Source organism: Triturus cristatus, chromosome 12, assembly GCF_964204655.1.
Source record: "Triturus cristatus chromosome 12, aTriCri1.1, whole genome shotgun sequence".
NCBI classification, from domain to species: Eukaryota; Metazoa; Chordata; class Amphibia; order Caudata; family Salamandridae; genus Triturus; species Triturus cristatus.
The window spans coordinates 216,692,705-216,720,638 of NC_140595.1; the positions used below are offsets into that span (position 1 = coordinate 216,692,705).

Below are 27,934 nucleotides of genomic sequence, written 5' to 3' on the forward strand. Positions count from 1 at the left end.
GATATTCCCCAACTTGTAATGCTTTTCTTTTAAACAAATGATAAACAGCCTCACCTGTGGCAAGGCTTAAAAAAATTGAATAAACTCTTAAATGTTCCTCTCCACGGAAATCTTTAGTAAAAGGCGAAAGATTTTTTCGTTTTGAAGAGAAACCAGAGTAAGTGACAATATAGCTCTCTAGGGTAAGTGGCGGCACATCAAAGACCCTGTCATTGCGAGGGTGAGGACCTGAAAGGTATTTTCAGGCTCTAAGAAAGAGGGCGAGAACCAGGCCGGTGGGCAAAACAGGCCAACATTTCAAAGTCTCTGCTCAAGGTACAAAAAGGTGGACTGTTCACATGTGTATGTCTGGGAATATGCAAATTTCTTTTGTACTCACCTCAGCTCATTAGGAGTTGTCGGGGCTGCTGGGGAAGGGGAACAGGAAATGTGAATCAGGCTTTTAGTTAAGTGGCACTGTAGGCCTTTTGTCCCCTAGCCATTTTACGCTTTCAACACCATCCCTCCAATCGATATGCTCAGAGCCACCACTGTGCTCTACACATAGCCATGCACCGTATGTGCCTTTTTCACACGTACTTTCATTAAACCTGAATATAGAAGGATATATCTGTCTAGGCTGGAGACACGTGAAACAAGTCTGACGTGCCCCTTCAAGTCTACCTGAGAGGAAGCTGACTCAGGATTGGCGACCTCTCAGGGCACCTCTAAACGGACACAAATAACGGGCAAGCCCTATGAAAAGCACAGCATGAGTCTTGGTCCCACCTTTAAAAAGGAGGGTGACCTCTGGGATCTGGCAGCAGGATCTTTGGGAGATAAGAAAATATACTGCCTGCGATCGTGAAGTTTCAAGTCAGTCAAGAAAAGCAATCTCATGCACTGCACAAGCTCTTTCCCATGAGGCACCTCTCCTGCACTCTGTTTATGCAAATGAGCAAGCAGAGAGCTCAGGAATAAAACACCAAACTCATGTCCCCCAAAAAAGCAGCAGACAATTGCTGGATATTCCCCAACTTCTAATACTTTTCTTTTAAACAAATGATAAACAGCCTCACCTGTGGCAAGGCTTAAAAAAATTGAATAAACTCTTAAATGTTCCTCGCCACGGAAATCTTTAGTAAAAGGCGAAAGATTTTTTCGTTTTGAAGAGAAACCAGAATAAGTGACAATATAGCTCTCTAGGGTAAGTGGCGCCACATCAAAGACCCTGTCATTGCGAGGGTGAGGACCTGAAAGGTATTTTCAGGCTCTAAGAAAGAGGGCGAGAACCAGGCCGGTGGGCAAAACAGGCCAACATTTCAGAGTCTCTGCTCAAGGTACAAAAAGGTGGACTGTTCACATGTGTATGTCTGGGAATATGCAAATTTCTTTTGTACTCACCTCAGCTCATTAGGAGTTGTCGGGGCTGCTGGGGAAGGGGAACAGGAAATGTGAATCAGGCTTTTAGTTAAGTGGCACTGTAGGCCTTTTGTCCCCTAGCCATTTTACGCTTTCAACACCATCCCTCCAATCGATATGCTCAGAGCCACCACTGTGCTCTACACATAGCCATGCACCGTATGTGCCTTTTTCACACGTACTTTCATTAAACCTGAATATAGAAGGATATATCTGTCTAGGCTGGAGACACATGAAACAAGTCTGACGTGCCCCTTCAAGTCTACCTGAGAGGAAGCTGACTCAGGATTGGCGACCTCTCAGGGCACCTCTAACAGGCACAAATAACGGGCAAGCCCTATGAAAAGCACAGCATGAGTCTTGGTCCCACCTTTAAAAAGGAGGGTGACCTCTGGGATCTGGCAGCAGGATCTTTGGGAGATAAGAAAATATACTGCCTGCGATCGTGACGTTTCAAGTCAGTCAAGAAAAGCAATCTCATGCACTGCACAAGCTCTTTCCCATGAGGCACCTCTCCTGCACTCTGTTTATGCAAATGAGCAAGCAGAGAGCTCAGGAATAAAACACCAAACTCATGTCCCCCAAAAATGCAGCAGACAATTGCTGGATATTCCCCAACTTCTAATGTTTTTATTTTAAACAAATGATAAACAGCCTCACCTGAGACAAGGCTTAAAAAAATTGAATAAACTCTTAAATGTTCCTCTCCACGGAAATCTTTAGTAAAAGGCGAAAGATTTTTTCGTTTTGAAGAGAAACCAGAGTAAGTGACAATATAGCTCTCTAGGGTAAGTGGCGCCACATCAAAGACCCTGTCATTGCGAGGGTGAGGACCTGAAAGGTATTTTCAGGCTCTAAGAAAGAGGGCAAGAACCAGGCCGGTGGGCAAAACAGGCCAACTTTTCAAAGTCTCTGCTCAAGGTACAAAAAAGTGGACTGTTCACATGTGTATGTCTGGGAATATGCAAATTTCTTTTGTACTAACCTCAGCTCATTAGGAGTTGTCGGGGCTGCTGGGGAAGGGGAAAGGAAATGTGAATCAGGCTTTTAGTTAAGTGGCACTGTAGGCCTTTTGTCCCCTAGCCATTTTACGCTTTCAACACCATCCCTCCAATCGATATGCTCAGAGCCACCACTGCGCTCTACACATAGCCATGCACCGTATGTGCCTTTTTCACATGTACTTTCATTAAACCTGAATATAGAAGGATATATCTGTCTAGGCTGGAGACACATGAAACAAGTCTGACGTGCCCCTTCAAGTCTACCTGAGAGGAAGCTGACTCAGGATTGGTGACCTCTCAGGGCACCTCTAAACGGACACAAATAACGGGCAAGCCCTATGAAAAGCACCGCATGAGTCTTGGTCCCACCTTTAAAAAGGAGGGTGACCTCTGGGATCTGGCAGCAGGATCTTTGGGAGATAAGAAAATATACTGCCTCCAATCGTGAAGTTTCAAGTCAGTCAAGAAAAGCAATCTCATGCACTGCACAAGCTCTTTCCCATGAGGCACCTCTCCTGCACTCTGTTTATGCAAATGAGCAAGCAGAGAGCTCAGGAATAAAACCCCAAACTCATGTCCCCCAAAAAAGCAGCAGACAATTGCTGGATATTCCCCAACTTGTAATGCTTTTCTTTTAAACAAATGATAAACAGCCTCACCTGTGGCAAGGCTTAAAAAAATTGAATAAACTCTTAAATGTTCCTCTCCACGGAAATCTTTAGTAAAAGGCGAAAGATTTTTTCGTTTTGAAGAGAAACCAGAGTAAGTGACAATATAGCTCTCTAGGGTAAGTGGCGGCACATCAAAGACCCTGTCATTGCGAGGGTGAGGACCTGAAAGGTATTTTCAGGCTCTAAGAAAGAGGGCGAGAACCAGGCCGGTGGGCAAAACAGGCCAACATTTCAAAGTCTCTGCTCAAGGTACAAAAAGGTGGACTGTTCACATGTGTATGTCTGGGAATATGCAAATTTCTTTTGTACTCATCTCAGCTCATTAGGAGTTGTCGGGGCTGCTGGGGAAGGGGAACAGGAAATGTGAATCAGGCTTTTAGTTAAGTGGCACTGTAGGCCTTTTGTCCCCTAGCCATTTTACGCTTTCAACACGCTCTACACATAGCCATGCACCGTATGTGCCTTTTTCACACGTACTTTCATTAAACCTGAATATAGAAGGATATATCTGTCTAGGCTGGAGACACGTGAAACAAGTCTGACGTGCCCCTTCAAGTCTACCTGAGAGGAAGCTGACTCAGGATTGGCAACCTCAACGGGCACAAATAACGGGCAAGCCCTATGAAAAGCACAGCATGAGTCTTGGTCCCACCTTTAAAAAGGAGGGTGACCTCTGGGATCTGGCAGCAGGATCTTTGGGAGATAAGAAAATATACTGCCTGCGATCGTGAAGTTTCAAGTCAGTCAAGAAAAGCAATCTCATGCACTGCACAAGCTCTTTCCCATGAGGCACCTCTCCTGCACTCTGTTTATGCAAATGAGCAAGCAGAGAGCTCAGGAATAAAACACCAAACTCATGTCCCCCAAAAAAGCAGCAGACAATTTCTGGATATTCCCCAACTTGTAATGCTTTTCTTTTAAACAAATGATAAACAGCCTCACCTGTGGCAAGGCTTAAAAAAATTGAATAAACTCTTAAATGTTCCTCTCCACGGAAATCTTTAGTAAAAGGCGAAAGATTTTTTCGTTTTGAAGAGAAACCAGAGTAAGTGACAATATAGCTCTCTAGGGTAAGTGGCGGCACATCAAAGACCCTGTCATTGCGAGGGTGAGAACCTGAAAGGTATTTTCAGGCTCTAAGAAAGAGGGCGAGAACCAGGCCGGTGGGCAAAACAGGCCAACATTTCAAAGTCTCTGCTCAAGGTACAAAAAGGTGGACTGTTCACATGTGTATGTCTGGGAATATGCAAATTTCTTTTGTACTCACCTCAGCTCATTAGGAGTTGTCGGGGCTGCTGGGGAAGGGGAACAGGAAATGTGAATCAGGCTTTTAGTTAAGTGGCACTGTAGGCCTTTTGTCCCCTAGCCATTTTACGCTTTCAACACGCTCTACACATAGCCATGCACCGTATGTGCCTTTTTCACACGTACTTTCATTAAACCTGAATATAGAAGGATATATCTGTCTAGGCTGGAGACACGTGAAACAAGTCTGACGTGCCCCTTCAAGTCTACCTGAGAGGAAGCTGACTCAGGATTGGCAACCTCAACGGGCACAAATAACGGGCAAGCCCTATGAAAAGCACAGCATGAGTCTTGGTCCCACCTTTAAAAAGGAGGGTGACCTCTGGGATCTGGCAGCAGGATCTTTGGGAGATAAGAAAATATACTGCCTGCGATCGTGAAGTTTCAAGTCAGTCAAGAAAAGCAATCTCATGCACTGCACAAGCTCTTTCCCATGAGGCACCTCTCCTGCACTCTGTTTATGCAAATGAGCAAGCAGAGAGCTCAGGAATAAAACACCAAACTCATGTCCCCCAAAAAAGCAGCAGACAATTGCTGGATATTCCCCAACTTGTAATGCTTTTCTTTTAAACAAATGATAAACAGCCTCACCTGTGGCAAGGCTTAAAAAAATTGAATAAACTCTTAAATGTTCCTCTCCACGGAAATCTTTAGTAAAAGGCGAAAGATTTTTTCGTTTTGAAGAGAAACCAGAGTAAGTGACAATATAGCTCTCTAGGGTAAGTGGCGGCACATCAAAGACCCTGTCATTGCGAGGGTGAGGACCTGAAAGGTATTTTCAGGCTCTAAGAAAGAGGGCGAGAACCAGGCCGGTGGGCAAAACAGGCCAACATTTCAAAGTCTCTGCTCAAGGTACAAAAAGGTGGACTGTTCACATGTGTATGTCTGGGAATATGCAAATTTCTTTTGTACTCACCTCAGCTCATTAGGAGTTGTCGGGGCTGCTGGGGAAGGGGAACAGGAAATGTGAATCAGGCTTTTAGTTAAGTGGCACTGTAGGCCTTTTGTCCCCTAGCCATTTTACGCTTTCAACACCATCCCTCCAATCGATATGCTCAGAGCCACCACTGTGCTCTACACATAGCCATGCACCGTATGTGCCTTTTTCACACGTACTTTCATTAAACCTGAATATAGAAGGATATATCTGTCTAGGCTGGAGACACGTGAAACAAGTCTGACGTGCCCCTTCAAGTCTACCTGAGAGGAAGCTGACTCAGGATTGGCGACCTCTCAGGGCACAAATAACGGGCACAAATAACGGGCAAGCCCTATGAAAAGCACAGCATGAGTCTTGGTCCCACCTTTAAAAAGGAGGGTGACCTCTGGGATCTGGCAGCAGGATCTTTGGGAGATAAGAAAATATACTGCCTGCGATCGTGAAGTTTCAAGTCAGTCAAGAAAAGCAATCTCATGCACTGCACAAGCTCTTTCCCATGAGGCACCTCTCCTGCACTCTGTTTATGCAAATGAGCAAGCAGAGAGCTCAGGAATAAAACACCAAACTCATGTCCCCCAAAAAAGCAGCAGACAATTTCTGGATATTCCCCAACTTGTAATGCTTTTCTTTTAAACAAATGATAAACAGCCTCACCTGTGGCAAGGCTTAAAAAAATTGAATAAACTCTTAAATGTTCCTCTCCACGGAAATCTTTAGTAAAAGGCGAAAGATTTTTTCGTTTTGAAGAGAAACCAGAGTAAGTGACAATATAGCTCTCTAGGGTAAGTGGCGGCACATCAAAGACCCTGTCATTGCGAGGGTGAGGACCTGAAAGGTATTTTCAGGCTCTAAGAAAGAGGGCGAGAACCAGGCCGGTGGGCAAAACAGGCCAACATTTCAAAGTCTCTGCTCAAGGTACAAAAAGGTGGACTGTTCACATGTGTATGTCTGGGAATATGCAAATTTCTTTTGTACTCACCTCAGCTCATTAGGAGTTGTCGGGGCTGCTGGGGAAGGGGAACAGGAAATGTGAATCAGGCTTTTAGTTAAGTGGCACTGTAGGCCTTTTGTCCCCTAGCCATTTTACGCTTTCAACACCATCCCTCCAATCGATATGCTCAGAGCCACCACTGTGCTCTACACATAGCCATGCACCGTATGTGCCTTTTTCACACGTACTTTCATTAAACCTGAATATAGAAGGATATATCTGTCTAGGCTGGAGACACGTGAAACAAGTCTGACGTGCCCCTTCAAGTCTACCTGAGAGGAAGCTGACTCAGAATTGGCGACCTCTCAGGGCACCTCTAAACGGACACAAATAACGGGCAAGCCCTATGAAAAGCACAGCATGAGTCTTGGTCCCACCTTTAAAAAGGAGGGTGACCTCTGGGATCTGGCAGCAGGATCTTTGGGAGATAAGAAAATATACTGCCTGCGATCGTGAAGTTTCAAGTCAGTCAAGAAAAGCAATCTCATGCACTGCACAAACTCTTTCCCATGAGGCACGTCTCCTGCACTCTGTTTATGCAAATGAGCAAGCAGAGAGCTCAGGAATAAAACACCAAACTCATGTCCCCCAAAAAAGCAGCAGACAATTGCTGGATATTCCCCAACTTCTAATACTTTTCTTTTAAACAAATGATAAACAGCCTCACCTGTGGCAAGGCTTAAAAAAATTGAATAAACTCTTAAATGTTCCTTGCCACGGAAATCTTTAGTAAAAGGCGAAAGATTTTTTCGTTTTGAAGAGAAACCAGAATAAGTGACAATATAGCTCTCTAGGGTAAGTGGCGCCACATCAAAGACCCTGTCATTGCGAGGGTGAGGACCTGAAAGGTATTTTCAGGCTCTAAGAAAGAGGGCGAGAACCAGGCCGGTGGGCAAAACAGGCCAACATTTCAGAGTCTCTGCTCAAGGTACAAAAAGGTGGACTGTTCACATGTGTATGTCTGGGAATATGCAAATTTCTTTTGTACTCACCTCAGCTCATTAGGAGTTGTCGGGGCTGCTGGGGAAGGGGAACAGGAAATGTGAATCAGGCTTTTAGTTAAGTGGCACTGTAGGCCTTTTGTCCCCTAGCCATTTTACGCTTTCAACACCATCCCTCCAATCGATATGCTCAGAGCCACCACTGTGCTCTACACATAGCCATGCACCGTATGTGCCTTTTTCACACGTACTTTCATTAAACCTGAATATAGAAGGATATATCTGTCTAGGCTGGAGACACATGAAACAAGTCTGACGTGCCCCTTCAAGTCTACCTGAGAGGAAGCTGACTCAGGATTGGCGACCTCTCAGGGCACCTCTAACAGGCACAAATAACGGGCAAGCCCTATGAAAAGCACAGCATGAGTCTTGGTCCCACCTTTAAAAAGGAGGGTGACCTCTGGGATCTGGCAGCAGGATCTTTGGGAGATAAGAAAATATACTGCCTGCGATCGTGAAGTTTCAAGTCAGTCAAGAAAAGCAATCTCATGCACTGCACAAGCTCTTTCCCATGAGGCACCTCTCCTGCACTCTGTTTATGCAAATGAGCAAGCAGAGAGCTCAGGAATAAAACACCAAACTCATGTCCCCCAAAAATGCAGCAGACAATTGCTGGATATTCCCCAACTTCTAATGTTTTTATTTTAAACAAATGATAAACAGCCTCACCTGAGACAAGGCTTAAAAAAATTGAATAAACTCTTAAATGTTCCTCTCCACGGAAATCTTTAGTAAAAGGCGAAAGATTTTTTCGTTTTGAAGAGAAACCAGAGTAAGTGACAATATAGCTCTCTAGGGTAAGTGGCGCCACATCAAAGACCCTGTCATTGCGAGGGTGAGGACCTGAAAGGTATTTTCAGGCTCTAAGAAAGAGGGCAAGAACCAGGCCGGTGGGCAAAACAGGCCAACTTTTCAAAGTCTCTGCTCAAGGTACAAAAAAGTGGACTGTTCACATGTGTATGTCTGGGAATATGCAAATTTCTTTTGTACTAACCTCAGCTCATTAGGAGTTGTCGGGGCTGCTGGGGAAGGGGAAAGGAAATGTGAATCAGGCTTTTAGTTAAGTGGCACTGTAGGCCTTTTGTCCCCTAGCCATTTTACGCTTTCAACACCATCCCTCCAATCGATATGCTCAGAGCCACCACTGCGCTCTACACATAGCCATGCACCGTATGTGCCTTTTTCACATGTACTTTCATTAAACCTGAATATAGAAGGATATATCTGTCTAGGCTGGAGACACATGAAACAAGTCTGACGTGCCCCTTCAAGTCTACCTGAGAGGAAGCTGACTCAGGATTGGTGACCTCTCAGGGCACCTCTAAACGGACACAAATAACGGGCAAGCCCTATGAAAAGCACAGCATGAGTCTTGGTCCCACCTTTAAAAAGGAGGGTGACCTCTGGGATCTGGCAGCAGGATCTTTGGGAGATAAGAAAATATACTGCCTCCAATCGTGAAGTTTCAAGTCAGTCAAGAAAAGCAATCTCATGCACTGCACAAGCTCTTTCCCATGAGGCACCTCTCCTGCACTCTGTTTATGCAAATGAGCAAGCAGAGAGCTCAGGAATAAAACCCCAAACTCATGTCCCCCAAAAAAGCAGCAGACAATTGCTGGATATTCGCCAACTTGTAATGCTTTTCTTTTAAACAAATGATAAACAGCCTCACCTGTGGCAAGGCTTAAAAAAATTGAATAAACTCTTAAATGTTCCTCTCCACGGAAATCTTTAGTAAAAGGCGAAAGATTTTTTCGTTTTGAAGAGAAACCAGAGTAAGTGACAATATAGCTCTCTAGGGTAAGTGGCGGCACATCAAAGACCCTGTCATTGCGAGGGTGAGGACCTGAAAGGTATTTTCAGGCTCTAAGAAAGAGGGCGAGAACCAGGCCGGTGGGCAAAACAGGCCAACATTTCAAAGTCTCTGCTCAAGGTACAAAAAGGTGGACTGTTCACATGTGTATGTCTGGGAATATGCAAATTTCTTTTGTACTCACCTCAGCTCATTAGGAGTTGTCGGGGCTGCTGGGGAAGGGGAACAGGAAATGTGAATCAGGCTTTTAGTTAAGTGGCACTGTAGGCCTTTTGTCCCCTAGCCATTTTACGCTTTCAACACGCTCTACACATAGCCATGCACCGTATGTGCCTTTTTCACACGTACTTTCATTAAACCTGAATATAGAAGGATATATCTGTCTAGGCTGGAGACACGTGAAACAAGTCTGACGTGCCCCTTCAAGTCTACCTGAGAGGAAGCTGACTCAGGATTGGCAACCTCAACGGGCACAAATAACGGGCAAGCCCTATGAAAAGCACAGCATGAGTCTTGGTCCCACCTTTAAAAAGGAGGGTGACCTCTGGGATCTGGCAGCAGGATCTTTGGGAGATAAGAAAATATACTGCCTGCGATCGTGAAGTTTCAAGTCAGTCAAGAAAAGCAATCTCATGCACTGCACAAGCTCTTTCCCATGAGGCACCTCTCCTGCACTCTGTTTATGCAAATGAGCAAGCAGAGAGCTCAGGAATAAAACACCAAACTCATGTCCCCCAAAAAAGCAGCAGACAATTTCTGGATATTCCCCAACTTGTAATGCTTTTCTTTTAAACAAATGATAAACAGCCTCACCTGTGGCAAGGCTTAAAAAAATTGAATAAACTCTTAAATGTTCCTCTCCACGGAAATCTTTAGTAAAAGGCGAAAGATTTTTTCGTTTTGAAGAGAAACCAGAGTAAGTGACAATATAGCTCTCTAGGGTAAGTGGCGGCACATCAAAGACCCTGTCATTGCGAGGGTGAGAACCTGAAAGGTATTTTCAGGCTCTAAGAAAGAGGGCGAGAACCAGGCCGGTGGGCAAAACAGGCCAACATTTCAAAGTCTCTGCTCAAGGTACAAAAAGGTGGACTGTTCACATGTGTATGTCTGGGAATATGCAAATTTCTTTTGTACTCACCTCAGCTCATTAGGAGTTGTCGGGGCTGCTGGGGAAGGGGAACAGGAAATGTGAATCAGGCTTTTAGTTAAGTGGCACTGTAGGCCTTTTGTCCCCTAGCCATTTTACGCTTTCAACACCATCCCTCCAATCGATATGCTCAGAGCCACCACTGTGCTCTACACATAGCCATGCACCGTATGTGCCTTTTTCACACGTACTTTCATTAAACCTGAATATAGAAGGATATATCTGTCTAGGCTGGAGACACATGAAACAAGTCTGACGTGCCCCTTCAAGTCTACCTGAGAGGAAGCTGACTCAGGATTGGCGACCTCTCAGGGCACCTCTAACAGGCACAAATAACGGGCAAGCCCTATGAAAAGCACAGCATGAGTCTTGGTCCCACCTTTAAAAAGGAGGGTGACCTCTGGGATCTGGCAGCAGGATCTTTGGGAGATAAGAAAATATACTGCCTGCGATCGTGAAGTTTCAAGTCAGTCAAGAAAAGCAATCTCATGCACTGCACAAGCTCTTTCCCATGAGGCACCTCTCCTGCACTCTGTTTATGCAAATGAGCAAGCAGAGAGCTCAGGAATAAAACACCAAACTCATGTCCCCCAAAAATGCAGCAGACAATTGCTGGATATTCCCCAACTTCTAATGTTTTTATTTTAAACAAATGATAAACAGCCTCACCTGAGACAAGGCTTAAAAAAATTGAATAAACTCTTAAATGTTCCTCTCCACGGAAATCTTTAGTAAAAGGCGAAAGATTTTTTCGTTTTGAAGAGAAACCAGAGTAAGTGACAATATAGCTCTCTAGGGTAAGTGGCGCCACATCAAAGACCCTGTCATTGCGAGGGTGAGGACCTGAAAGGTATTTTCAGGCTCTAAGAAAGAGGGCAAGAACCAGGCCGGTGGGCAAAACAGGCCAACTTTTCAAAGTCTCTGCTCAAGGTACAAAAAAGTGGACTGTTCACATGTGTATGTCTGGGAATATGCAAATTTCTTTTGTACTAACCTCAGCTCATTAGGAGTTGTCGGGGCTGCTGGGGAAGGGGAAAGGAAATGTGAATCAGGCTTTTAGTTAAGTGGCACTGTAGGCCTTTTGTCCCCTAGCCATTTTACGCTTTCAACACCATCCCTCCAATCGATATGCTCAGAGCCACCACTGCGCTCTACACATAGCCATGCACCGTATGTGCCTTTTTCACATGTACTTTCATTAAACCTGAATATAGAAGGATATATCTGTCTAGGCTGGAGACACATGAAACAAGTCTGACGTGCCCCTTCAAGTCTACCTGAGAGGAAGCTGACTCAGGATTGGTGACCTCTCAGGGCACCTCTAAACGGACACAAATAACGGGCAAGCCCTATGAAAAGCACAGCATGAGTCTTGGTCCCACCTTTAAAAAGGAGGGTGACCTCTGGGATCTGGCAGCAGGATCTTTGGGAGATAAGAAAATATACTGCCTCCAATCGTGAAGTTTCAAGTCAGTCAAGAAAAGCAATCTCATGCACTGCACAAGCTCTTTCCCATGAGGCACCTCTCCTGCACTCTGTTTATGCAAATGAGCAAGCAGAGAGCTCAGGAATAAAACCCCAAACTCATGTCCCCCAAAAAAGCAGCAGACAATTGCTGGATATTCGCCAACTTGTAATGCTTTTCTTTTAAACAAATGATAAACAGCCTCACCTGTGGCAAGGCTTAAAAAAATTGAATAAACTCTTAAATGTTCCTCTCCACGGAAATCTTTAGTAAAAGGCGAAAGATTTTTTCGTTTTGAAGAGAAACCAGAGTAAGTGACAATATAGCTCTCTAGGGTAAGTGGCGGCACATCAAAGACCCTGTCATTGCGAGGGTGAGGACCTGAAAGGTATTTTCAGGCTCTAAGAAAGAGGGCGAGAACCAGGCCGGTGGGCAAAACAGGCCAACATTTCAAAGTCTCTGCTCAAGGTACAAAAAGGTGGACTGTTCACATGTGTATGTCTGGGAATATGCAAATTTCTTTTGTACTCACCTCAGCTCATTAGGAGTTGTCGGGGCTGCTGGGGAAGGGGAACAGGAAATGTGAATCAGGCTTTTAGTTAAGTGGCACTGTAGGCCTTTTGTCCCCTAGCCATTTTACGCTTTCAACACGCTCTACACATAGCCATGCACCGTATGTGCCTTTTTCACACGTACTTTCATTAAACCTGAATATAGAAGGATATATCTGTCTAGGCTGGAGACACGTGAAACAAGTCTGACGTGCCCCTTCAAGTCTACCTGAGAGGAAGCTGACTCAGGATTGGCAACCTCAACGGGCACAAATAACGGGCAAGCCCTATGAAAAGCACAGCATGAGTCTTGGTCCCACCTTTAAAAAGGAGGGTGACCTCTGGGATCTGGCAGCAGGATCTTTGGGAGATAAGAAAATATACTGCCTGCGATCGTGAAGTTTCAAGTCAGTCAAGAAAAGCAATCTCATGCACTGCACAAGCTCTTTCCCATGAGGCACCTCTCCTGCACTCTGTTTATGCAAATGAGCAAGCAGAGAGCTCAGAAATAAAACACCAAACTCATGTCCCCCAAAAAAGCAGCAGACAATTTCTGGATATTCCCCAACTTGTAATGCTTTTCTTTTAAACAAATGATAAACAGCCTCACCTGTGGCAAGGCTTAAAAAAATTGAATAAACTCTTAAATGTTCCTCTCCACGGAAATCTTTAGTAAAAGGCGAAAAAAATTTTCGTTTTGAAGAGAAACCAGAGTAAGTGACAATATAGCTCTCTAGGGTAAGTGGCGGCACATCAAAGACCCTGTCATTGCGAGGGTGAGAACCTGAAAGGTATTTTCAGGCTCTAAGAAAGAGGGCGAGAACTAGGCCGGTGGGCAAAACAGGCCAACATTTCAAAGTCTCTGCTCAAGGTACAAAAAGGTGGACTGTTCACATGTGTATGTCTGGGAATATGCAAATTTCTTTTGTACTCACCTCAGCTCATTAGGAGTTGTCGGGGCTGCTGGGGAAGGGGAACAGGAAATGTGAATCAGGCTTTTAGTTAAGTGGCCCTGTAGGCCTTTTGTCCCCTAGCCATTTTACGCTTTCAACACGCTCTACACATAGCCATGCACCGTATGTGCCTTTTTCACACGTACTTTCATTAAACCTGAATATAGAAGGATATATCTGTCTAGGCTGGAGACACGTGAAACAAGTCTGACGTGCCCCTTCAAGTCTACCTGAGAGGAAGCTGACTCAGGATTGGCAACCTCAACGGGCACAAATAACGGGCAAGCCCTATGAAAAGCACAGCATGAGTCTTGGTCCCACCTTTAAAAAGGAGGGTGACCTCTGGGATCTGGCAGCAGGATCTTTGGGAGATAAGAAAATATACTGCCTGCGATCGTGAAGTTTCAAGTCAGTCAAGAAAAGCAATCTCATGCACTGCACAAGCTCTTTCCCATGAGGCACCTCTCCTGCACTCTGTTTATGCAAATGAGCAAGCAGAGAGCTCAGGAATAAAACACCAAACTCATGTCCCCCAAAAAAGCAGCAGACAATTGCTGGATATTCCCCAACTTGTAATGCTTTTCTTTTAAACAAATGATAAACAGCCTCACCTGTGGCAAGGCTTAAAAAAATTGAATAAACTCTTAAATGTTCCTCTCCACGGAAATCTTTAGTAAAAGGCGAAAGATTTTTTCGTTTTGAAGAGAAACCAGAGTAAGTGACAATATAGCTCTCTAGGGTAAGTGGCGGCACATCAAAGACCCTGTCATTGCGAGGGTGAGGACCTGAAAGGTATTTTCAGGCTCTAAGAAAGAGGGCGAGAACCAGGCCGGTGGGCAAAACAGGCCAACATTTCAAAGTCTCTGCTCAAGGTACAAAAAGGTGGACTGTTCACATGTGTATGTCTGGGAATATGCAAATTTCTTTTGTACTCACCTCAGCTCATTAGGAGTTGTCGGGGCTGCTGGGGAAGGGGAACAGGAAATGTGAATCAGGCTTTTAGTTAAGTGGCACTGTAGGCCTTTTGTCCCCTAGCCATTTTACGCTTTCAACACCATCCCTCCAATCGATATGCTCAGAGCCACCACTGTGCTCTACACATAGCCATGCACCGTATGTGCCTTTTTCACACGTACTTTCATTAAACCTGAATATAGAAGGATATATCTGTCTAGGCTGGAGACACGTGAAACAAGTCTGACGTGCCCCTTCAAGTCTACCTGAGAGGAAGCTGACTCAGGATTGGCGACCTCTCAGGGCACAAATAACGGGCACAAATAACGGGCAAGCCCTATGAAAAGCACAGCATGAGTCTTGGTCCCACCTTTAAAAAGGAGGGTGACCTCTGGGATCTGGCAGCAGGATCTTTGGGAGATAAGAAAATATACTGCCTGCGATCGTGAAGTTTCAAGTCAGTCAAGAAAAGCAATCTCATGCACTGCACAAGCTCTTTCCCATGAGGCACCTCTCCTGCACTCTGTTTATGCAAATGAGCAAGCAGAGAGCTCAGGAATAAAACACCAAACTCATGTCCCCCAAAAAAGCAGCAGACAATTTCTGGATATTCCCCAACTTGTAATGCTTTTCTTTTAAACAAATGATAAACAGCCTCACCTGTGGCAAGGCTTAAAAAAATTGAATAAACTCTTAAATGTTCCTCTCCACGGAAATCTTTAGTAAAAGGCGAAAGATTTTTTCGTTTTGAAGAGAAACCAGAGTAAGTGACAATATAGCTCTCTAGGGTAAGTGGCGGCACATCAAAGACCCTGTCATTGCGAGGGTGAGGACCTGAAAGGTATTTTCAGGCTCTAAGAAAGAGGGCGAGAACCAGGCCGGTGGGCAAAACAGGCCAACATTTCAAAGTCTCTGCTCAAGGTACAAAAAGGTGGACTGTTCACATGTGTATGTCTGGGAATATGCAAATTTCTTTTGTACTCACCTCAGCTCATTAGGAGTTGTCGGGGCTGCTGGGGAAGGGGAACAGGAAATGTGAATCAGGCTTTTAGTTAAGTGGCACTGTAGGCCTTTTGTCCCCTAGCCATTTTACGCTTTCAACACCATCCCTCCAATCGATATGCTCAGAGCCACCACTGTGCTCTACACATAGCCATGCACCGTATGTGCCTTTTTCACACGTACTTTCATTAAACCTGAATATAGAAGGATATATCTGTCTAGGCTGGAGACACGTGAAACAAGTCTGACGTGCCCCTTCAAGTCTACCTGAGAGGAAGCTGACTCAGGATTGGTGACCTCTCAGGGCACCTCTAAACGGACACAAATAACGGGCAAGCCCTATGAAAAGCACAGCATGAGTCTTGGTCCCACCTTTAAAAAGGAGGGTGACCTCTGGGATCTGGCAGCAGGATCTTTGGGAGATAAGAAAATATACTGCCTGCGATCTTGAAGTTTCAAGTCAGTCAAGAAAAGCAATCTCATGCACTGCACAAGCTCTTTCCCATGAGGCACCTCTCCTGCACTCTGTTTATGCAAATGAGCAAGCAGAGAGCTCAGGAATAAAACACCAAACTCATGTCCCCCAAAAAAGCAGCAGACAATTGCTGGATATTCCCCAACTTCTAATACTTTTCTTTTAAACAAATGATAAACAGCCTCACCTGTGGCAAGGCTTAAAAAAATTGAATAAACTCTTAAATGTTCCTCGCCACGGAAATCTTTAGTAAAAGGCGAAAGATTTTTTCGTTTTGAAGAGAAACCAGAATAAGTGACAATATAGCTCTCTAGGGTAAGTGGCGCCACATCAAAGACCCTGTCATTGCGAGGGTGAGGACCTGAAAGGTATTTTCAGGCTCTAAGAAAGAGGGCGAGAACCAGGCCGGTGGGCAAAACAGGCCAACATTTCAGAGTCTCTGCTCAAGGTACAAAAAGGTGGACTGTTCACATGTGTATGTCTGGGAATATGCAAATTTCTTTTGTACTCACCTCAGCTCATTAGGAGTTGTCGGGGCTGCTGGGGAAGGGGAACAGGAAATGTGAATCAGGCTTTTTGTTAAGTGGCACTGTAGGCCTTTTGTCCCCTAGCCATTTTACGCTTTCAACACCATCCCTCCAATCGATATGCTCAGAGCCACCACTGTGCTCTACACATAGCCATGCACCGTATGTGCCTTTTTCACACGTACTTTCATTAAACCTGAATATAGAAGGATATATCTGTCTAGGCTGGAGACACATGAAACAAGTCTGACGTGCCCCTTCAAGTCTACCTGAGAGGAAGCTGACTCAGGATTGGCGACCTCTCAGGGCACCTCTAACAGGCACAAATAACGGGCAAGCCCTATGAAAAGCACAGCATGAGTCTTGGTCCCACCTTTAAAAAGGAGGGTGACCTCTGGGATCTGGCAGCAGGATCTTTGGGAGATAAGAAAATATACTGCCTGCGATCGTGAAGTTTCAAGTCAGTCAAGAAAAGCAATCTCATGCACTGCACAAGCTCTTTCCCATGAGGCACCTCTCCTGCACTCTGTTTATGCAAATGAGCAAGCAGAGAGCTCAGGAATAAAACACCAAACTCATGTCCCCCAAAAATGCAGCAGACAATTGCTGGATATTCCCCAACTTCTAATGTTTTTATTTTAAACAAATGATAAACAGCCTTACCTGAGACAAGGCTTAAAAAAATTGAATAAACTCTTAAATGTTCCTCTCCACGGAAATCTTTAGTAAAAGGCGAAAGATTTTTTCGTTTTGAAGAGAAACCAGAGTAAGTGACAATATAGCTCTCTAGGGTAAGTGGCGCCACATCAAAGACCCTGTCATTGCGAGGGTGAGGACCTGAAAGGTATTTTCAGGCTCTAAGAAAGAGGGCAAGAACCAGGCCGGTGGGCAAAACAGGCCAACTTTTCAAAGTCTCTGCTCAAGGTACAAAAAAGTGGACTGTTCACATGTGTATGTCTGGGAATATGCAAATTTCTTTTGTACTAACCTCAGCTCATTAGGAGTTGTCGGGGCTGCTGGGGAAGGGGAAAGGAAATGTGAATCAGGCTTTTAGTTAAGTGGCACTGTAGGCCTTTTGTCCCCTAGCCATTTTACGCTTTCAACACCATCCCTCCAATCGATATGCTCAGAGCCACCACTGCGCTCTACACATAGCCATGCACCGTATGTGCCTTTTTCACATGTACTTTCATTAAACCTGAATATAGAAGGATATATCTGTCTAGGCTGGAGACACATGAAACAAGTCTGACGTGCCCCTTCAAGTCTACCTGAGAGGAAGCTGACTCAGGATTGGTGACCTCTCAGGGCACCTCTAAACGGACACAAATAACGGGCAAGCCCTATGAAAAGCACAGCATGAGTCTTGGTCCCACCTTTAAAAAGGAGGGTGACCTCTGGGATCTGGCAGCAGGATCTTTGGGAGATAAGAAAATATACTGCCTCCAATCGTGAAGTTTCAAGTCAGTCAAGAAAAGCAATCTCATGCACTGCACAAGCTCTTTCCCATGAGGCACCTCTCCTGCACTCTGTTTATGCAAATGAGCAAGCAGAGAGCTCAGGAATAAAACCCCAAACTCATGTCCCCCAAAAAAGCAGCAGACAATTGCTGGATATTCCCCAACTTGTAATGCTTTTCTTTTAAACAAATGATAAACAGCCTCACCTGTGGCAAGGCTTAAAAAAATTGAATAAACTCTTAAATGTTCCTCTCCACGGAAATCTTTAGTAAAAGGCGAAAGATTTTTTCGTTTTGAAGAGAAACCAGAGTAAGTGACAATATAGCTCTCTAGGGTAAGTGGCGGCACATCAAAGACCCTGTCATTGCGAGGGTGAGGACCTGAAAGGTATTTTCAGGCTCTAAGAAAGAGGGCGAGAACCAGGCCGGTGGGCAAAACAGGCCAACATTTCAAAGTCTCTGCTCAAGGTACAAAAAGGTGGACTGTTCACATGTGTATGTCTGGGAATATGCAAATTTCTTTTGTACTCACCTCAGCTCATTAGGAGTTGTCGGGGCTGCTGGGGAAGGGGAACAGGAAATGTGAATCAGGCTTTTAGTTAAGTGGCACTGTAGGCCTTTTGTCCCCTAGCCATTTTACGCTTTCAACACGCTCTACACATAGCCATGCACCGTATGTGCCTTTTTCACACGTACTTTCATTAAACCTGAATATAGAAGGATATATCTGTCTAGGCTGGAGACACGTGAAACAAGTCTGACGTGCCCCTTCAAGTCTACCTGAGAGGAAGCTGACTCAGGATTGGCAACCTCAACGGGCACAAATAACGGGCAAGCCCTATGAAAAGCACAGCATGAGTCTTGGTCCCACCTTTAAAAAGGAGGGTGACCTCTGGGATCTGGCAGCAGGATCTTTGGGAGATAAGAAAATATACTGCCTGCGATCGTGAAGTTTCAAGTCAGTCAAGAAAAGCAATCTCATGCACTGCACAAGCTCTTTCCCATGAGGCACCTCTCCTGCACTCTGTTTATGCAAATGAGCAAGCAGAGAGCTCAGGAATAAAACACCAAACTCATGTCCCCCAAAAAAGCAGCAGACAATTTCTGGATATTCCCCAACTTGTAATGCTTTTCTTTTAAACAAATGATAAACAGCCTCACCTGTGGCAAGGCTTAAAAAAATTGAATAAACTCTTAAATGTTCCTCTCCACGGAAATCTTTAGTAAAAGGCGAAAGATTTTTTCGTTTTGAAGAGAAACCAGAGTAAGTGACAATATAGCTCTCTAGGGTAAGTGGCGGCACATCAAAGACCCTGTCATTGCGAGGGTGAGGACCTGAAAGGTATTTTCAGGCTCTAAGAAAGAGGGCGAGAACCAGGCCGGTGGGCAAAACAGGCCAACATTTCAAAGTCTCTGCTCAAGGTACAAAAAGGTGGACTGTTCACATGTGTATGTCTGGGAATATGCAAATTTCTTTTGTACTCACCTCAGCTCATTAGGAGTTGTCGGGGCTGCTGGGGAAGGGGAACAGGAAATGTGAATCAGGCTTTTAGTTAAGTGGCACTGTAGGCCTTTTGTCCCCTAGCCATTTTACGCTTTCAACACCATCCCTCCAATCGATATGCTCAGAGCCACCACTGTGCTCTACACATAGCCATGCACCGTATGTGCCTTTTTCACACGTACTTTCATTAAACCTGAATATAGAAGGATATATCTGTCTAGGCTGGAGACACGTGAAACAAGTCTGACGTGCCCCTTCAAGTCTACCTGAGAGGAAGCTGACTCAGGATTGGTGACCTCTCAGGGCACCTCTAAACGGACACAAATAACGGGCAAGCCCTATGAACAGCACAGCATGAGTCTTGGTCCCACCTTTAAAAAGGAGGGTGACCTCTGGGATCTGGCAGCAGGATCTTTGGGAGATAAGAAAATATACTGCCTGCGATCGTGAAGTTTCAAGTCAGTCAAGAAAAGCAATCTCATGCACTGCACAAGCTCTTTCCCATGAGGCACCTCTCCTGCACTCTGTTTATGCAAATGAGCAAGCAGAGAGCTCAGGAATAAAACACCAAACTCATGTCCCCCAAAAAAGCAGCAGACAATTTCTGGATATTCCCCAACTTCTAATACTTTTCTTTTAAACAAATGATAAACAGCCTCACCTGTGGCAAGGCTTAAAAAAATTGAATAAACTCTTAAATGTTCCTCGCCACGGAAATCTTTAGTAAAAGGCGAAAGATTTTTTCGTTTTGAAGAGAAACCAGAATAAGTGACAATATAGCTCTCTAGGGTAAGTGGCGCCACATCAAAGACCCTGTCATTGCGAGGGTGAGGACCTGAAAGGTATTTTCAGGCTCTAAGAAAGAGGGCGAGAACCAGGCCGGTGGGCAAAACAGGCCAACATTTCAGAGTCTCTGCTCAAGGTACAAAAAGGTGGACTGTTCACATGTGTATGTCTGGGAATATGCAAATTTCTTTTGTACTCACCTCAGCTCATTAGGAGTTGTCGGGGCTGCTGGGGAAGGGGAACAGGAAATGTGAATCAGGCTTTTAGTTAAGTGGCACTGTAGGCCTTTTGTCCCCTAGCCATTTTACGCTTTCAACACCATCCCTCCAATCGATATGCTCAGAGCCACCACTGCGCTCTACACATAGCCATGCACCGTATGTGCCTTTTTCACACGTACTTTCATTAAACCTGAATATAGAAGGATATATCTGTCTAGGCTGGAGACACATGAAACAAGTCTGACGTGCCCCTTCAAGTCTACCTGAGAGGAAGCTGACTCAGGATTGGCGACCTCTCAGGGCACCTCTAACAGGCACAAATAACGGGCAAGCCCTATGAAAAGCACAGCATGAGTCTTGGTCCCACCTTTAAAAAGGAGGGTGACCTCTGGGATCTGGCAGCAGGATCTTTGGGAGATAAGAAAATATACTGCCTGCGATCGTGAAGTTTCAAGTCAGTCAAGAAAAGCAATCTCATGCACTGCACAAGCTCTTTCCCATGAGGCACCTCTCCTGCACTCTGTTTATGCAAATGAGCAAGCAGAGAGCTCAGGAATAAAACACCAAACTCATGTCCCCCAAAAATGCAGCAGACAATTGCTGGATATTCCCCAACTTCTAATGTTTTTATTTTAAACAAATGATAAACAGCCTCACCTGAGACAAGGCTTAAAAAAATTGAATAAACTCTTAAATGTTCCTCTCCACGGAAATCTTTAGTAAAAGGCGAAAGATTTTTTCGTTTTGAAGAGAAACCAGAGTAAGTGACAATATAGCTCTCTAGGGTAAGTGGCGCCACATCAAAGACCCTGTCATTGCGAGGGTGAGGACCTGAAAGGTATTTTCAGGCTCTAAGAAAGAGGGCAAGAACCAGGCCGGTGGGCAAAACAGGCCAACTTTTCAAAGTCTCTGCTCAAGGTACAAAAAAGTGGACTGTTCACATGTGTATGTCTGGGAATATGCAAATTTCTTTTGTACTAACCTCAGCTCATTAGGAGTTGTCGGGGCTGCTGGGGAAGGGGAAAGGAAATGTGAATCAGGCTTTTAGTTAAGTGGCACTGTAGGCCTTTTGTCCCCTAGCCATTTTACGCTTTCAACACCATCCCTCCAATCGATATGCTCAGAGCCACCACTGCGCTCTACACATAGCCATGCACCGTATGTGCCTTTTTCACATGTACTTTCATTAAACCTGAATATAGAAGGATATATCTGTCTAGGCTGGAGACACATGAAACAAGTCTGACGTGCCCCTTCAAGTCTACCTGAGAGGAAGCTGACTCAGGATTGGTGACCTCTCAGGGCACCTCTAAACGGACACAAATAACGGGCAAGCCCTATGAAAAGCACAGCATGAGTCTTGGTCCCACCTTTAAAAAGGAGGGTGACCTCTGGGATCTGGCAGCAGGATCTTTGGGAGATAAGAAAATATACTGCCTCCAATCGTGAAGTTTCAAGTCAGTCAAGAAAAGCAATCTCATGCACTGCACAAGCTCTTTCCCATGAGGCACCTCTCCTGCACTCTGTTTATGCAAATGAGCAAGCAGAGAGCTCAGGAATAAAACCCCAAACTCATAAACCCCAAACTCATGTCCCCCAAAAAAGCAGCAGACAATTGCTGGATATTCCCCAACTTGTAATGCTTTTCTTTTAAACATATGATAAACAGCCTCACCTGTGGCAAGGCTTAAAAAAATTGAATAAACTCTTAAATGTTCCTCTCCACGGAAATCTTTAGTAAAAGGCGAAAGATTTTTTCGTTTTGAAGAGAAACCAGAGTAAGTGACAATATAGCTCTCTAGGGTAAGTGGCGGCACATCAAAGACCCTGTCATTGCGAGGGTGAGGACCTGAAAGGTATTTTCAGGCTCTAAGAAAGAGGGCGAGAACCAGGCCGGTGGGCAAAACAGGCCAACATTTCAAAGTCTCTGCTCAAGGTACAAAAAGGTGGACTGTTCACATGTGTATGTCTGGGAATATGCAAATTTCTTTTGTACTCACCTCAGCTCATTAGGAGTTGTCGGGGCTGCTGGGGAAGGGGAACAGGAAATGTGAATCAGGCTTTTAGTTAAGTGGCACTGTAGGCCTTTTGTCCCCTAGCCATTTTACGCTTTCAACACGCTCTACACATAGCCATGCACCGTATGTGCCTTTTTCACACGTACTTTCATTAAACCTGAATATAGAAGGATATATCTGTCTAGGCTGGAGACACGTGAAACAAGTCTGACGTGCCCCTTCAAGTCTACCTGAGAGGAAGCTGACTCAGGATTGGCGACCTCAACGGGCACAAATAACGGGCAAGCCCTATGAAAAGCACAGCATGAGTCTTGGTCCCACCTTTAAAAAGGAGGGTGACCTCTGGGATCTGGCAGCAGGATCTTTGGGAGATAAGAAAATATACTGCCTGCGATCGTGAAGTTTCAAGTCAGTCAAGAAAAGCAATCTCATGCACTGCACAAGCTCTTTCCCATGAGGCACCTCTCCTGCACTCTGTTTATGCAAATGAGCAAGCAGAGAGCTCAGGAATAAAACACCAAACTCATGTCCCCCAAAAAAGCAGCAGACAATTGCTGGATATTCCCCAACTTGTAATGCTTTTCTTTTAAACAAATGATAAACAGCCTCACCTGTGGCAAGGCTTAAAAAAATTGAATAAACTCTTAAATGTTCCTCTCCACGGAAATCTTTAGTAAAAGGCGAAAGATTTTTTCGTTTTGAAGAGAAACCAGAGTAAGTGACAATATAGCTCTCTAGGGTAAGTGGCGGCACATCAAAGACCCTGTCATTGCGAGGGTGAGGACCTGAAAGGTATTTTCAGGCTCTAAGAAAGAGGGCGAGAACCAGGCCGGTGGGCAAAACAGGCCAACATTTCAAAGTCTCTGCTCAAGGTACAAAAAGGTGGACTGTTCACATGAGTATGTCTGGGAATATGCAAATTTCTTTTGTACTCACCTCAGCTCATTAGGAGTTGTCGGGGCTGCTGGGGAAGGGGAACAGGAAATGTGAATCAGGCTTTTAGTTAAGTGGCACTGTAGGCCTTTTGTCCCCTAGCCATTTTACGCTTTCAACACCATCCCTCCAATCGATATGCTCAGAGCCACCACTGTGCTCTACACATAGCCATGCACCGTATGTGCCTTTTTCACACGTACTTTCATTAAACCTGAATATAGAAGGATATATCTGTCTAGGCTGGAGACACATGAAACAAGTCTGACGTGCCCCTTCAAGTCTACCTGAGAGGAAGCTGACTCAGGATTGGTGACCTCTCAGGGCACCTCTAAACGGACACAAATAACGGGCAAGCCCTATGAAAAGCACAGCATGAGTCTTGGTCCCACCTTTAAAAAGGAGGGTGACCTCTGGGATCTGGCAGCAGGATCTTTGGGAGATAAGAAAATATACTGCCTGCGATCGTGAAGTTTCAAGTCAGTCAAGAAAACCAATCTCATGCACTGCACAAGCTCTTTCCCATGAGGCACCTCTCCTGCACTCTGTTTATGCAAATGAGCAAGCAGAGAGCTCAGGAATAAAACACCAAACTCATGTCCCCCAAAAAAGCAGCAGACAATTTCTGGATATTCCCCAACTTGTAATGCTTTTCTTTTAAACAAATGATAAACAGCCTCACCTGTGGCAAGGCTTAAAAAAATTGAATAAACTCTTAAATGTTCCTCTCCACGGAAATCATTAGTAAAAGGCGAAAGATTTTTTCGTTTTGAAGAGAAACCAGAGTAAGTGACAACATAGCTCTCTAGGGTAAGTGGCGGCACATCAAAGACCCTGTCATTGCGAGGGTGAGGACCTGAAAGGTATTTTCAGGCTCTAAGAAAGAGGGCGAGAGCCAGGCCGGTGGGCAAAACAGGCCAACATTTCAAAGTCTCTGCTCAAGGTACAAAAAGGTGGACTGTTCACATGTGTATGTCTGGGAATATGCAAATTTCTTTTGTACTCACCTCAGCTCATTAGGAGTTGTCGGGGCTGCTGGGGAAGGGGAACAGGAAATGTGAATCAGGCTTTTAGTTAAGTGGCACTGTAGGCCTTTTGTCCCCTAGCCATTTTACGCTTTCAACACCATCCCTCCAATCGATATGCTCAGAGCCACCACTGTGCTCTACACATAGCCATGCACCGTATGTGCCTTTTTCACACGTACTTTCATTAAACCTGAATATAGAAGGATATATCTGTCTAGGCTGGAGACACGTGAAACAAGTCTGACGTGCCCCTTCAAGTCTACCTGAGAGGAAGCTGACTCAGGATTGGCGACCTCTCAGGGCACCTCTAAACGGACACAAATAACGGGCAAGCCCTATGAAAAGCACAGCATGAGTCTTGGTCCCACCTTTAAAAAGGAGGGTGACCTCTGGGATCTGGCAGCAGGATCTTTGGGAGATAAGAAAATATACTGCCTGCGATCGTGAAGTTTCAAGTCAGTCAAGAAAAGCAATCTCATGCACTGCACAAGCTCTTTCCCATGAGGCACCTCTCCTGCACTCTGTTTATGCAAATGAGCAAGCAGAGAGCTCAGGAATAAAACACCAAACTCATGTCCCCCAAAAAAGCAGCAGACAATTGCTGGATATTCCCCAACTTGTAATGCTTTTCTTTTAAACAAATGATAAACAGCCTCACCTGTGGCAAGGCTTAAAAAAATTGAATAAACTCTTAAATGTTCCTCTCCACGGAAATCTTTAGTAAAAGGCGAAAGATTTTTTCGTTTTGAAGAGAAACCAGAGTAAGTGACAATATAGCTCTCTAGGGTAAGTGGCGGCACATCAAAGACCCTGTCATTGCGAGGGTGAGGACCTGAAAGGTATTTTCAGGCTCTAAGAAAGAGGGCGAGAACCAGGCCGGTGGGCAAAACAGGCCAACATTTCAAAGTCTCTGCTCAAAGTACAAAAAGGTGGACTGTTCACATGTGTATGTCTGGGAATATGCAAATTTCTTTTGTACTCACCTCAGCTCATTAGGAGTTGTCGGGGCTGCTGGGGAAGGGGAACAGGAAATGTGAATCAGGATTTTAGTTAAGTGGCACTGTAGGCCTTTTGTCCCCTAGCCATTTTACGCTTTCAACACGCTCTACACATAGCCATGCACCGTATGTGCCTTTTTCACACGTACTTTCATTAAACCTGAATATAGAAGGATATATCTGTCTAGGCTGGAGACACGTGAAACAAGTCTGACGTGCCCCTTCAAGTCTACCTGAGAGGAAGCTGACTCAGGATTGGCGACCTCAACGGGCACAAATAACGGGCAAGCCCTATGAAAAGCACAGCATGAGTCTTGGTCCCACCTTTAAAAAGGAGGGTGACCTCTGGGATCTGGCAGCAGGATCTTTGGGAGATAAGAAAATATACTGCCTGCGATCATGAAGTTTCAAGTCAGTCAAGAAAAGCAATCTCATGCACTGCACAAGCTCTTTCCCATGAGGCACCTCTCCTGCACTCTGTTTATGCAAATGAGCAAGCAGAGAGCTCAGGAATAAAACACCAAACTCATGTCCCCCAAAAAAGCAGCAGACAATTGCTGGATATTCCCCAACTTGTAATGCTTTTCTTTTAAACAAATGATAAACAGCCTCACCTGTGGCAAGGCTTAAAAAAATTGAATAAACTCTTAAATGTTCCTCTCCACCGAAATCTTTAGTAAAAGGCGAAAGATTTTTTCGTTTTGAAGAGAAACCAGAGTAAGTGACAATATAGCTCTCTAGGGTAAGTGGCGGCACATCAAAGACCCTGTCATTGCGAGGGTGAGGACCTGAAAGGTATTTTCAGGCTCTAAGAAAGAGGGCGAGAACCAGGCCGGTGGGCAAAACAGGCCAACATTTCAAAGTCTCTGCTCAAGGTACAAAAAGGTGGACTGTTCACATGAGTATGTCTGGGAATATGCAAATTTCTTTTGTACTCACCTCAGCTCATTAGGAGTTGTCGGGGCTGCTGGGGAAGGGGAACAGGAAATGTGAATCAGGCTTTTAGTTAAGTGGCACTGTAGGCCTTTTGTCCCCTAGCCATTTTACGCTTTCAACACCATCCCTCCAATCGATATGCTCAGAGCCACCACTGTGCTCTACACATAGCCATGCACCGTATGTGCCTTTTTCACACGTACTTTCATTAAACCTGAATATAGAAGGATATATCTGTCTAGGCTGGAGACACATGAAACAAGTCTGACGTGCCCCTTCAAGTCTACCTGAGAGGAAGCTGACTCAGGATTGGTGACCTCTCAGGGCACCTCTAAACGGACACAAATAACGGGCAAGCCCTATGAAAAGCACAGCATGAGTCTTGGTCCCACCTTTAAAAAGGAGGGTGACCTCTGGGATCTGGCAGCAGGATCTTTGGGAGATAAGAAAATATACTGCCTGCGATCGTGAAGTTTCAAGTCAGTCAAGAAAAGCAATCTCATGCACTGCACAAGCTCTTTCCCATGAGGCACCTCTCCTGCACTCTGTTTATGCAAATGAGCAAGCAGAGAGCTCAGGAATAAAACACCAAACTCATGTCCCCCAAAAAAGCAGCAGACAATTTCTGGATATTCCCCAACTTGTAATGCTTTTCTTTTAAACAAATGATAAACAGCCTCACCTGTGGCAAGGCTTAAAAAAATTGAATAAACTCTTAAATGTTCCTCTCCACGGAAATCTTTAGTAAAAGGCGAAAGATTTTTTCGTTTTGAAGAGAAACCAGAGTAAGTGACAACATAGCTCTCTAGGGTAAGTGGCGGCACATCAAAGACCCTGTCATTGCGAGGGTGAGGACCTGAAAGGTATTTTCAGGCTCTAAGAAAGAGGGCGAGAGCCAGGCCGGTGGGCAAAACAGGCCAACATTTCAAAGTCTCTGCTCAAGGTACAAAAAGGTGGACTGTTCACATGTGTATGTCTGGGAATATGCAAATTTCTTTTGTACTCACCTCAGCTCATTAGGAGTTGTCGGGGCTGCTGGGGAAGGGGAACAGGAAATGTGAATCAGGCTTTTAGTTAAGTGGCACTGTAGGCCTTTTGTCCCCTAGCCATTTTACGCTTTCAACACCATCCCTCCAATCGATATGCTCAGAGCCACCACTGTGCTCTACACATAGCCATGCACCGTATGTGCCTTTTTCACACGTACTTTCATTAAACCTGAATATAGAAGGATATATCTGTCTAGGCTGGAGACACGTGAAACAAGTCTGACGTGCCCCTTCAAGTCTACCTGAGAGGAAGCTGACTCAGGATTGGCGACCTCTCAGGGCACCTCTAACAGGCACAAATAACGGGCAAGCCCTATGAAAAGCACAGCATGAGTCTTGGTCCCACCTTTAAAAAGGAGGGTGACCTCTGGGATCTGGCAGCAGGATCTTTGGGAGATAAGAAAATATACTGCCTGCGATCGTGAAGTTTCAAGTCAGTCAAGAAAAGCAATCTCATGCACTGCACAAGCTCTTTCCCATGAGGCACCTCTCCTGCACTCTGTTTATGCAAATGAGCAAGCAGAGAGCTCAGGAATAAAACACCAAACTCATGTCCCCCAAAAATGCAGCAGACAATTGCTGGATATTCCCCAACTTCTAATGTTTTTATTTTAAACAAATGATAAACAGCCTCACCTGTGGCAAGGCTTAAAAAAATTGAATAAACTCTTAAATGTTCCTCTCCACGGAAATCTTTAGTAAAAGGCGAAAGATTTTTTCGTTTTGAAGAGAAACCAGAGTAAGTGACAATATAGCTCTCTAGGGTAAGTGGCGCCACATCAAAGACCCTGTCATTGCGAGG

At 44.9% G+C, this 27,934-nt stretch overlaps 29 non-coding genes across 29 annotated transcripts; all 29 read right to left on the reverse strand.

Moving 5' to 3' along the window:
- Positions 1-46: 46 nt before the first annotated feature.
- LOC146773199 (U5 spliceosomal RNA) lies at positions 47-161 on the reverse strand. The gene has a single exon (XR_014973458.1). It is a non-coding gene; the product is annotated as a U5 spliceosomal RNA (small nuclear RNA).
- Positions 162-1,050: 889 nt separating this feature from the next.
- Positions 1,051-1,165, reverse strand: LOC146773200 (U5 spliceosomal RNA). The gene has a single exon (XR_014974540.1). It is a non-coding gene; the product is annotated as a U5 spliceosomal RNA (small nuclear RNA).
- Positions 1,166-2,053: 888 nt separating this feature from the next.
- LOC146773201 (U5 spliceosomal RNA) lies at positions 2,054-2,168 on the reverse strand. Its single transcript, XR_014972548.1, has one exon. It is a non-coding gene; the product is annotated as a U5 spliceosomal RNA (small nuclear RNA).
- An 888-nt stretch (positions 2,169-3,056) lies between these two features.
- Positions 3,057-3,171, reverse strand: LOC146773202 (U5 spliceosomal RNA). Its single transcript, XR_014973470.1, has one exon. It is a non-coding gene; the product is annotated as a U5 spliceosomal RNA (small nuclear RNA).
- Positions 3,172-4,010: 839 nt separating this feature from the next.
- LOC146773203 (U5 spliceosomal RNA) lies at positions 4,011-4,125 on the reverse strand. Its single transcript, XR_014973481.1, has one exon. It is a non-coding gene; the product is annotated as a U5 spliceosomal RNA (small nuclear RNA).
- Positions 4,126-4,964: 839 nt separating this feature from the next.
- Positions 4,965-5,079, reverse strand: LOC146773204 (U5 spliceosomal RNA). Its single transcript, XR_014973492.1, has one exon. It is a non-coding gene; the product is annotated as a U5 spliceosomal RNA (small nuclear RNA).
- An 888-nt stretch (positions 5,080-5,967) lies between these two features.
- On the reverse strand, positions 5,968-6,082 carry LOC146773205 (U5 spliceosomal RNA). The gene has a single exon (XR_014973503.1). It is a non-coding gene; the product is annotated as a U5 spliceosomal RNA (small nuclear RNA).
- An 889-nt stretch (positions 6,083-6,971) lies between these two features.
- On the reverse strand, positions 6,972-7,086 carry LOC146773206 (U5 spliceosomal RNA). Its single transcript, XR_014974777.1, has one exon. It is a non-coding gene; the product is annotated as a U5 spliceosomal RNA (small nuclear RNA).
- An 888-nt stretch (positions 7,087-7,974) lies between these two features.
- On the reverse strand, positions 7,975-8,089 carry LOC146773207 (U5 spliceosomal RNA). The gene has a single exon (XR_014972559.1). It is a non-coding gene; the product is annotated as a U5 spliceosomal RNA (small nuclear RNA).
- Positions 8,090-8,977: 888 nt separating this feature from the next.
- LOC146773208 (U5 spliceosomal RNA) lies at positions 8,978-9,092 on the reverse strand. The gene has a single exon (XR_014973514.1). It is a non-coding gene; the product is annotated as a U5 spliceosomal RNA (small nuclear RNA).
- Positions 9,093-9,931: 839 nt separating this feature from the next.
- LOC146773209 (U5 spliceosomal RNA) lies at positions 9,932-10,046 on the reverse strand. The gene has a single exon (XR_014973526.1). It is a non-coding gene; the product is annotated as a U5 spliceosomal RNA (small nuclear RNA).
- An 888-nt stretch (positions 10,047-10,934) lies between these two features.
- LOC146773210 (U5 spliceosomal RNA) lies at positions 10,935-11,049 on the reverse strand. Its single transcript, XR_014972570.1, has one exon. It is a non-coding gene; the product is annotated as a U5 spliceosomal RNA (small nuclear RNA).
- An 888-nt stretch (positions 11,050-11,937) lies between these two features.
- LOC146773211 (U5 spliceosomal RNA) lies at positions 11,938-12,052 on the reverse strand. The gene has a single exon (XR_014973537.1). It is a non-coding gene; the product is annotated as a U5 spliceosomal RNA (small nuclear RNA).
- An 839-nt stretch (positions 12,053-12,891) lies between these two features.
- On the reverse strand, positions 12,892-13,006 carry LOC146773212 (U5 spliceosomal RNA). The gene has a single exon (XR_014974788.1). It is a non-coding gene; the product is annotated as a U5 spliceosomal RNA (small nuclear RNA).
- Positions 13,007-13,845: 839 nt separating this feature from the next.
- Positions 13,846-13,960, reverse strand: LOC146773213 (U5 spliceosomal RNA). The gene has a single exon (XR_014973548.1). It is a non-coding gene; the product is annotated as a U5 spliceosomal RNA (small nuclear RNA).
- An 888-nt stretch (positions 13,961-14,848) lies between these two features.
- Positions 14,849-14,963, reverse strand: LOC146773214 (U5 spliceosomal RNA). Its single transcript, XR_014973559.1, has one exon. It is a non-coding gene; the product is annotated as a U5 spliceosomal RNA (small nuclear RNA).
- An 889-nt stretch (positions 14,964-15,852) lies between these two features.
- LOC146773215 (U5 spliceosomal RNA) lies at positions 15,853-15,967 on the reverse strand. The gene has a single exon (XR_014974541.1). It is a non-coding gene; the product is annotated as a U5 spliceosomal RNA (small nuclear RNA).
- An 888-nt stretch (positions 15,968-16,855) lies between these two features.
- On the reverse strand, positions 16,856-16,970 carry LOC146773216 (U5 spliceosomal RNA). The gene has a single exon (XR_014972537.1). It is a non-coding gene; the product is annotated as a U5 spliceosomal RNA (small nuclear RNA).
- An 888-nt stretch (positions 16,971-17,858) lies between these two features.
- LOC146773217 (U5 spliceosomal RNA) lies at positions 17,859-17,973 on the reverse strand. Its single transcript, XR_014973570.1, has one exon. It is a non-coding gene; the product is annotated as a U5 spliceosomal RNA (small nuclear RNA).
- Positions 17,974-18,812: 839 nt separating this feature from the next.
- LOC146773218 (U5 spliceosomal RNA) lies at positions 18,813-18,927 on the reverse strand. Its single transcript, XR_014973582.1, has one exon. It is a non-coding gene; the product is annotated as a U5 spliceosomal RNA (small nuclear RNA).
- Positions 18,928-19,816: 889 nt separating this feature from the next.
- On the reverse strand, positions 19,817-19,931 carry LOC146773219 (U5 spliceosomal RNA). The gene has a single exon (XR_014974542.1). It is a non-coding gene; the product is annotated as a U5 spliceosomal RNA (small nuclear RNA).
- An 888-nt stretch (positions 19,932-20,819) lies between these two features.
- On the reverse strand, positions 20,820-20,934 carry LOC146773220 (U5 spliceosomal RNA). The gene has a single exon (XR_014972582.1). It is a non-coding gene; the product is annotated as a U5 spliceosomal RNA (small nuclear RNA).
- Positions 20,935-21,837: 903 nt separating this feature from the next.
- LOC146773221 (U5 spliceosomal RNA) lies at positions 21,838-21,952 on the reverse strand. The gene has a single exon (XR_014973593.1). It is a non-coding gene; the product is annotated as a U5 spliceosomal RNA (small nuclear RNA).
- An 839-nt stretch (positions 21,953-22,791) lies between these two features.
- LOC146773222 (U5 spliceosomal RNA) lies at positions 22,792-22,906 on the reverse strand. The gene has a single exon (XR_014973604.1). It is a non-coding gene; the product is annotated as a U5 spliceosomal RNA (small nuclear RNA).
- An 889-nt stretch (positions 22,907-23,795) lies between these two features.
- On the reverse strand, positions 23,796-23,910 carry LOC146773223 (U5 spliceosomal RNA). The gene has a single exon (XR_014974660.1). It is a non-coding gene; the product is annotated as a U5 spliceosomal RNA (small nuclear RNA).
- An 889-nt stretch (positions 23,911-24,799) lies between these two features.
- Positions 24,800-24,914, reverse strand: LOC146773224 (U5 spliceosomal RNA). The gene has a single exon (XR_014973615.1). It is a non-coding gene; the product is annotated as a U5 spliceosomal RNA (small nuclear RNA).
- An 839-nt stretch (positions 24,915-25,753) lies between these two features.
- LOC146773225 (U5 spliceosomal RNA) lies at positions 25,754-25,868 on the reverse strand. Its single transcript, XR_014974468.1, has one exon. It is a non-coding gene; the product is annotated as a U5 spliceosomal RNA (small nuclear RNA).
- Positions 25,869-26,757: 889 nt separating this feature from the next.
- On the reverse strand, positions 26,758-26,872 carry LOC146773226 (U5 spliceosomal RNA). Its single transcript, XR_014973626.1, has one exon. It is a non-coding gene; the product is annotated as a U5 spliceosomal RNA (small nuclear RNA).
- An 888-nt stretch (positions 26,873-27,760) lies between these two features.
- On the reverse strand, positions 27,761-27,875 carry LOC146773227 (U5 spliceosomal RNA). The gene has a single exon (XR_014973637.1). It is a non-coding gene; the product is annotated as a U5 spliceosomal RNA (small nuclear RNA).
- Positions 27,876-27,934: the final 59 nt, after the last annotated feature.